The sequence below is a fragment of the Salvelinus sp. IW2-2015 genome, linkage group LG20, assembly GCF_002910315.2.
Source record: "Salvelinus sp. IW2-2015 linkage group LG20, ASM291031v2, whole genome shotgun sequence".
Taxonomy (NCBI): Eukaryota; Metazoa; Chordata; class Actinopteri; order Salmoniformes; family Salmonidae; genus Salvelinus; species Salvelinus sp. IW2-2015.
In genome coordinates, this window is record NC_036860.1 from 15,391,428 (window position 1) to 15,401,103 (window position 9,676).

Below are 9,676 nucleotides of genomic sequence, written 5' to 3' on the forward strand. Positions count from 1 at the left end.
CTGTGTGTATAGGATAGGACAATATTGTACTGTAATAACAGGTATTCTAACAGTCTATATGACAACCTTTTGGCATCATGCAGAGACCTCAATTTCACATTTGAATCAAGGTTCATATTAGCCCGGCCCCTTACCTAGACTCCGCCCAGCCCCCCATGCCCCGCCTTGTCCAGAGCTGCCAGGATGGTGATTGGTTGCGTAGCCCTGCAGAGGGTGGGGGGTGCCATAAGCCTGGCGATGGAGCAGCTCTGAGTCCGGATGGGAGGACCTAGAACTCCCATACACCAGGCTGAGGAAAGAAGGGAGGAAGGGGTGAGAAATCATTAATTCATGAAAAGTTAGATTATTCTTCTATATCGGGGTTATCTAAATCGAGATCTGCAGTACAGCTGTTTTTCTTTTCTCTTTGCTAGATAATTGATTGATTCATGTAGCCTAATTGATTGGCCAGAGAGTCCACTCACTTAGTGTCTCAGGTCGGAATCAGTCTCTGATTATAGGGTGAGTGTATGTCATTTTGTCTCGGGCAGCATTGACTTTATATTTATTTTCAATCGTCAAATAGTCGTTCAATCAATCAATTATGAAAACCAGAAGTGCTGCGGACTTGATACATCCGAATTGGGATACTCATGTTGTATACCAGGGGTATTCAAATCTTACTCTACCGAAGTCCAGAGTACTGCTGGTTTTATTGTCTACCTGATTGCACCGACCTGATGTCCCAGGTCTAAATCAGTCCCTGATTACTAGGAGAAGAACAACAACAAAAAAGCAGTAAAACTGACTGAGGTCAAGATTTGAATTTGCGGGTTGTATACGAATAGTGAGGCATGAGAAGCATTGTGCATACAGGATATTACTGATAACCCATCATTGTCAATTAGGCCTAGATAAGGCTATTTTCATAACACCTCCTGTTATCAAATCACAAAGAAATAGTTAATTTCCCAACCAAACCAACTGTAAACATCCAACAAAATGGTAGTAGTATGAGGGAATCAGCAAATGCAAGGCTTTCTGCATCGATAAAATCCTGTTCTAACCACAAAGCCTAAACAACAACAATGCATTCTAGTCCGGCTGACAGTGTCTCCCAGGCTTTGGTGATGGATTACCTTTCCAATCTACCTATACTCTCTTGTAGAATTGTTTACTTAGGTATACTCCATACTGTATAAGGTCAATATCACCCTTTCCAGCCCACACCATAAAATATGAGTCTTACACTTTACACAGGGTAACCTAACACTCAAAATAAGGTATTGTTCATCAATATCAGCCTCTAAATAGAACTGGGAGCAAAGTTCACATGAAAGTCTGWATGAAAAGAAAGATTTTCAACAATCACTCCCACTTCCAATCACTTACTTGCACAGAGGGGAAAAACAACACCCAAACAGAGACAGTGTCCCAAATGGCCTGGTCAAAAGTAAGGCACTATGTAGGAATAGGGTGCCATTTGGGATGCAGTCAGTCTCAGAGAACAGAAAATCTCCAGAGTCAAGAAATCAAAGTTTGGGCATTTTCATGAAGTCACCACACTACAGTGCAGTGTAGTCTCTACATTTAAATTATATTATTTGCTTCATTCATTAATGTGGAATACACTCAAAACTATTATGCAAAAAGACATTTATTATTAACTGTTTACTTATGAAGTCCTGTGGTTCTATTTTTGAACTGCCCGATAACCATGGCCTTTTATCAATTAGATGTGCTAACCTCCTGCGTCCTCTCTGCTCTGTCCTCTCTCGCCTCCTTTTGAAAAAGGCCAAAGGTAATTGAGTAGAGGCGGCAAGGAGATGGAAAGTGGACGAAAATGGCTTGTATGAAATGAGACTCTCCTTCTCTAATCGCACGTCATCAGGCAAATTAAGTTTACAGGGTGGAATCCGGAATCCCAAATTAAATGTATAAACTGACCAAAACGATTAAGCTAGTGCACAACCTTTTATCAATAAAAGGATAAGTATCATATTATTTTTAAACGTTTGCATGCTTTTTCGTAAAGGGGGTTTGGCAGATTTCAAAACTCTTCCATGAAGGACTCTGGTAGGATACACTTGTGCTTCTTCGCCAAAAGGAGGACATCAAGGAGGGAAGGACTGTATTCTGTTTGCCTGCTACAGAATTTACACACTCTTCGACCACTCATCGGTTTCCGGGTCACAGAGGAGAGAGGACGGAGGAGAGAGGACAGTCTTTTGCTCCAACGAGAAAACCGGCATATCACCCTTTGGTTCTCTTCAGTGTAATGTGATGTTGATTGGCCACCACTCTGTCACCATTCAACCAATCATGTGACTGTGACTAGCCACCTTAGCTGATTGGAATTGCTGTTCCCCAGTCATGCATAGAAAGCTAGCAGCAGAGGCGAGCGGTTATGACTGGACAACAAAGTGATGAGGCGAGACCCATAGTGGTTTCATTGATAAAAGCGTGGTGACTGTCTGAGTGTGTCGGTCGCTGACTCCTCCTCCTCCTCTGCAGCCGTGCTAAGTTTAGCCACGGCTCGGTTAGCATACGCCACTATCTGACTCAGGAATCAGGGGTAATTTTCTCTGAATATGACACATCAGTGTGTTCAGTATTCTTGAGTTTGACACATCCATATATTCTACTGAAATCTTCATAATATGTTAACAATAGAAATATTTTTGGCTAAATGCTAAAATATCAAACTGAACCCTAATCCCTAAATGTCGATTTCTATGTTTAAGAAATTGGTTCCATTGAAATGAATGGCTCTGGAACTAGACACTATATACTAGAACCAGACGCAGTCAGGTTCAGTACTTCCACTTTCCCAGAATATATGTACATTGAGAATTCAATGGGCTAAGCAAATAAATCAATAGTATGTATTTAGTTGAGTGCTAATCTCTTGTACTGCTCAGATGCAATTTTCAAATGAGCGCACAATCTCTCCACCTCTTCCCATCCTGTTCTCTCTCCTACATCTCCTCTCCTCCTTCAACATGTCATCTTCTCTCCTCTCCTCTCCTCCCTACATCTCCTCTCCTCCAAATTCAACCATTCCTTCTTTCTTTTCTTCTCTCCTCTACATCTCTTCTCCCACCCCCTCCTCTCCAACTCTCTGTCGGGCCATATAACCATGATGGAGTGAGCTGCAGTCCTCAAGATTGTGAAAGAGGGGATGAATAAAGGAGGGGGAGCTATTAATCCTTCATTAAGACTGCTTTCGCAATCAACCACTGTTCATTTCACCCTGCCGTTCCATCCAGGCAGGTGTATGATGATAATAGGCTCACTAGTTTAATACACTAGACATTTGTCATCTACAGACATGCCTGGTACTAGTAAGAGCTTGGTATGGAGATTCTGAGCTAAACAAATGTATTCTACTGGTATTATTGCTATGGTTAGTTGAGTGCAGCAGAGGGCATTTTTTGGAACTCCGTTGTATTTACAATACAATATGATTCAGACTACAAATGGGACAGATTACCAAAATGTTGTCATGGCTACCTGCAAGCACATACAGGTATGATACCAAAATAGATGTAACCACTATACAGTCTCATACAATCAATGAACTGATTAAATGACTCATACATATTGGAACATGTTCATTAATTGCACATTAAAATAAAAGATTTCTATAAACGTATTCACTTCAATTAATATGGCTGAAGATAAAATATTTTGTAACTGTCATCCAATGTTGGTTAGGTTCATTACCCTAGAACAGTAGTAGAACAGTAAAGTAGTAGTAGTTTCTGTTCCTTTACCTTTTTCAATAAAGGCAGCCAGACAATCCCACATTAGGGAGCATGAGGTCATCATAAGAACACCAGGACTACATCAATCTGCCTGTGGGCTTGGAGATGCCCTTGACTCTGGGATTCAGCCATCAAAAAAAAAAACTGCTGGCTAGGCTAGATCAGCTGACCCGCAAAATAATATATATATATATATATTTAGGGGCCTAAATACTCCTTGGTTCAAAGATAAAATATAGTAGTAGGCTACATAAAACATTGTATGTATCTCAACACTGTCAGTTACCAAGGTTACGTACAATAGCCTATTCTGCATAAGCAATTACTATAGCTTTGAAATTGTTTTTGCAGTGATTTGATCATTTGCATCTTTGATGAACCAATGAGTATTCAGGCCCAAAATAGAAAATATGGTAACACTTTATAAGGACAATATAATAAGTGGCACTACCAGTGAATGACACTGTAATAGAGGGCACGATTAGGGCTTTATGCAATTAGTCCATGCACACGTTCAGTCAGAATGCAATATGTATTTGCCTGTGGGACTAATACTTGAGAGTTTTGTCCCTTACAACCATTATGCAATTGTATTTTGCTCATATTAAATCTTATCGCCAATCTGGAATTTCACAGTATCTGCGTTTTAAAAACAAATTATCCAAATAAACTGGTGTTTACTGGGAGATACACTTTTGCTACATGTAACGTACGCTCTGTAGCAGGATTGATTTGGTTGTCCCGGCGACGACTGGTAATGTGCGTAGCCTTTGAAATGTAAGTAGGCCKCAATTCATTAAAACACAGAGACGAGGCATTTTAAGACACACAATGTGAAACATTGTAACATTTCGTTACATTAATAACGTTCTTACATTATATCATTCCCGTTTTAATTCATGCGTTAACGGAAATTAGAGATGATTTTAAATATTTTACCAGTACGCCCGTAAGCTTAGCTAACGCGTTAATGTTAGCTGGCTAACGTTCGGTGGTTAGAGTTAAGCAACTGTCTCTCAATACCGCATAACATGAGTTAGCTAGCTGGGTAGTGAGTTCTAGCAAACATCACACAAGCCATCGTTTTAGCTAATGACATTTGTTGGTGTTTATGATCGATTCTTATACATTTTACTTTGTAGCCAAAGACCTGCAGCATTGAGTCAATGCAGAATAATTTAACTTGAACAYAACAACTAACGTTAGCTAGCAAGGACAACAGTTACCTGTAACCTTTAAGCTAGCTAACTTTACCCCAAAATGGCTATAGCTAGTAGAGGTTTTTCTCGCATGAATGCACAAGTAATACACATATCATTGCACCTGTTAATAACACGCCTATCACCTAAACTTGAGAGTTAAGTTAGACAGTTACTGTATTACACACGGTGTACCGTTACCAATTTATCCAAGTTTCCATCAATACAATTTCTAGGCTTAAAGCTATCTAGGAGTTATTATCCCAATATAGAAAAACATTTGCACTAACATCCATGCTGCAACTGCTGCTTCTTTAATAAAGGGATTTAATGTACTCGTGCTTGCAGAGTGAGTTAATTAAAATACCTTACAATTCACTAGCTAGCTGTCACTAAATTGTCACTGTTACAAGCTAAGTTATGGAAAGTGTTTACTCTAATTGTTTGATGATAGCTGCATATCTTGATTTGATTTAGCCTACACTCATCCTACAGTGTATTAGCGAGAATGCGAGACGATGAAAAAGCAACCCTGCAGCACCACCATTTCTAGCATAAAGGCAATTTCATTTGTAGACACTGTGCTAGCTACAGTAATCTGCCGACAGTAGCCTAGCTACAAACATTGCATTTTGCATCGTCAAATACATTTGGTTTGTATAGCTAATTAGCACCAACCATTGCTTTGTAAACGTATTACGCAATCAATGCATTAGTAAAGACAACCCAGTATGCATTCATATAATTATGGAATATTGTGAAAAATGCAAATGTTCTTTGCAAATATCATTACATTATTTTTTTTCTTCGTTTCTGATTATACACTAGCCAGCTAAAACTAGCTGTATCCTCCCAAGTCCAACCCATCCCCCCTCTTTTCGCCCCTCTCCCCCCTCTTTTTTTCTGTCTCGGTCTACCTTCCGTATCACGTATTAACTCTCAATCGCGTTCCTTGCATTTTCAAGACCCCCCCAATCTTGCTAATGACAATACTGATAGCCTTGCTATAGCCTACCTGGCGCTTGCAAACAATGTAATCTATATATATAATCGGAGCGATAGAGGGAGCACAGATTGCATTGCCTCTATCGGCATGGGCATTGTTACAGCAAGCRAAGCATATMTATGCATCCWATGTATGAGGGCGCACATGTACGGGTACAAATGCTTACCTTGCCTTGGCGGATCTCTCGTAACTCCATCCCGTACCAGCGCCCAAATCACCGAACCCTGTACCAGGATAATTTCTTTCCATTAAAGAAAAGACGAGAGATGAAGATGGAGAGATAGTGAGGGGGTAGGGGAGGGAGGAGATGTCTTAAATTCTCGCACGCTATCACTCCCTGTGTTCTTTTTTTCCCCCTCTGCTCAGTGTCTGTTTATTTCTCCCGATTCACTAGCAAGTCCTCAAGACTGAGACCAGCACGGAGGGGGAGAGGAATGGAGGGGAGGAGAAGGAGGAGGGGGATATGGAGGATACAGAGGGAAGGAGGGGTGGATGGGGGGGTCACACCAACCACCACCACAAAAATCCGGTTTCTTCCTTCCCTCCCCTCTTCAGCTCGCTATATATTTCAATGTCTATTGTCCTTCTAGGCACCACAAGCGATTCAGCTGATGCTAGCGCGTAGCCTAAACCAGTCTGTGCACAGCAAAATATTTGGTGCCCATTTATCACTCTAGAATGAAGTACGCTCTCTTACCATCCCTTGTTCCCTACGTTGTTGAAGTATTGCATTGCTAAATTTATTTGGAATATATATATAAAATGTGGCGATTCTATTATAGCGACAGTGTCTATTGTTTATATTTTGGCTTGCCAGTTCCCTCTCCAAAATACATTTACACACACCCCCTCCCTAATATTGCTAGCCTAGGTAGCCGATAGTGGGCGCTAGATCTGCACTATTGTGTAGAATTTATGTTCCCAGACCGTAATACACTCGTATCCACCGTGCTTGCCTGACGAATCAAACTGAATTATTTGACTGGTCTCTGTTCGCAGCATACTTCAATCGGAGACTGCCAGGCGTGATGGACAAAAAGTAATCAGCGATTGGATCATCTCTAACCGGCTCAGAAAGCCCGCCTACCCGACCAATCAGATGAGGGTACACAACGTCACTCAAATGCATAACATTGAGAAAGGACAAAAGTTTTGGSCAAAAGGGTAAATTGGCTTTTCTTTTTTAGATAACTAGTAGCTAACTTTTGTTACTCATGTAAAATGAGCTAGCTAGCAAGCATAAGCGATTCCATTTCAAGCACAGAGAAGTTATTCTATTTGATGGAGCAACATTGTTAGTTTCCCTACAAGCCTTTCATTCTAATATTCTTGAGCTTCAACAGATGCACAGCCTTTGGCAGGGAAAAAAAAAAACTCAGCTGGGAGAGTAAAAGTCTCCCAACTTGAAGTTGTGAGCACAAAGACATATGAATGCCACCATGGAAAAGACAGACAAACAAAAGCCAAATATAAATATGCTGCTGAAACGAACATGAAGGCAGTAAATTCAAAGACCGATCACTGTAATTTATACCATACACTTTTACATCATTAATTTCATTTTAATAATGTTAAAGTACCAACCAAGAATGGAGTGTACCTCAATAAAATGTAAGATGGGGCTTTATGTAATGATGGGTACCATTTTATGTGTAATGTGTATATAAAACTGTATTCCTTTCATGTAATTGTAACGGCAGCCTTCCTCCTCTTCGTCTGAAGAGGAGGTGTAGCAGGGATCGGACCAAGACTCAGCGTAGCTTGTGCTCAACATGTTTAATTACGAAAGAATAAACATGAACACTTAACACAATAACAAACCGATACAGTCCTAGCTGGTGCAGAGAAAACACAAAGACAGGAAACAACCACCCACAATCCCCAACACGAAACAAGCCACCTATATATGATTCCCAATCAGAGACAACACAAAACATCTGCCTCTGATTGAGAACCATATTAGGCCAAACATAGAAACGGACAAACAAGACACACAACATAGAATGCCCACCCAGCTCACGTCCTGACCAACACTAAAACAAGCAAAACACACAAGAACTATGGTCAGAACGTGACAGTAATACTGTGTATAAAATTACCATGTATGTAAAGTTTATGAATAATGTACAGTATATGAAAGAATATCTGTAAAATTAAAGTACAATTAAAAAGGAAAACAAGGTTACCTTTGTCATCCAAAGAGGGGAGCGGATGGGCCAAGAAAATAAATACAAATAAAGAGTATGTACAGTGCCTTTAGAAAATATTCACACCCCTTGACTTTTTCCACATTTTGTTGTGTTACAGACTGAATTTAAAATGGTTTAAATTTAGATTGTGTCACTGGCCATACCTCATAATGTCAAAGTGGATTTTTTTATTTTTTTTATTTTTACAAATTAATAAAAAATGAAAAGCTGAAATGTCGAGTCAATAAGTATTCAACCCCTTGATTATGGCAAGCCTAAATAAGCTCAGGAGTAAAAATGTGCCTAACAAGTCACATAATAAGTTGCATGGACTCACTCTGAATGCAATAATAGTGTTTAACATGATTTTTGAATGACTACCTCTTCTCTGTACACCACATATACAATTATCTGTAAGGTCACTCAGTCGAGCAGTGAATTTCAAACACAGATTCAACCGCAAAGACCAGGGAGGTTTTCCAAAGCCTCGCAAAGCAGGGCACCTGTTAGTAGATGAGTATAAAAAAAAGCACAACAAAATGTGGAATAAGTCAAGGGGTATTAATACTTTCTGAAGGCACCAAGTGGGGTTAGGGTGGTGAGTTTCCCCTTACACTGTAAAGAGCTTTGGGTGTCTAAAGTGCCATGTAAGTCCAATTAATCATAATAATTATTAAATGTTTTGCCATCTTCCATAACTTGAAGACCATGCCTTTGTACTGAGACAGAAACTGGTACAAAATACCAAGAAGGTGTACTGTCAAGTTAAATAAATTACTATAGTAAGTTCCTAGGTGCCAAATAAAGTAAAAGGGTTGAAGTTTATCTTAAATCAGGCAAAATTAAACACATTTAAAATTAAAATAAACAATTCTGTGAACATTTCTGTGAAACTGTGTACGTTTTCAAGATGTCAATTTGTCTATCTGCATGCCATTTTAAAAACAATGCCGATATTGGAGTAAACCTATTTTGGGTTAAAACAAGTAACTGAGTAAGGGAAAACATAATGATAAGCTTTCAAGCTGAGTTTGAAAAAGACATCCGATTACCACTTTACATTTAGAACGGTTGGTTTTATTATAGCTAATAAATAAAGAAATCATTGATGAGATAAAAATGGTGCCGCGTTCACTTACTAGTCGGAACTAGGAAACTCTAGAATTTCCGACTTGATGATTCGTTGAAAGCGGCACGTGCATAACTACAACCATTTAGCAAGCCAGAAATGTCAGTTTCCTAGATCCGACTACCATTTGAACGCAGCATAAATGCATATCTCTCGTCTGCCCCTGCAAACTGGTCAGCATACGCGTGATCCACTCCCTCATCTGATTGGTCAAGTAGGCGGGCCTTCTGACTTTGGCAACGACTACAATATTCGTACCGCGCATCAACATATATTGTAGTAGTCCTCGCGTTCTTTTGTAAAACCAATTATAAATAGACCTGAGAGAATTGAAGAGAGGTTTCGCGGCCATACTAGAATCTTGATGTGAGGGTTACACGTCATTTTCTTCTGAAGACGCCATTTTT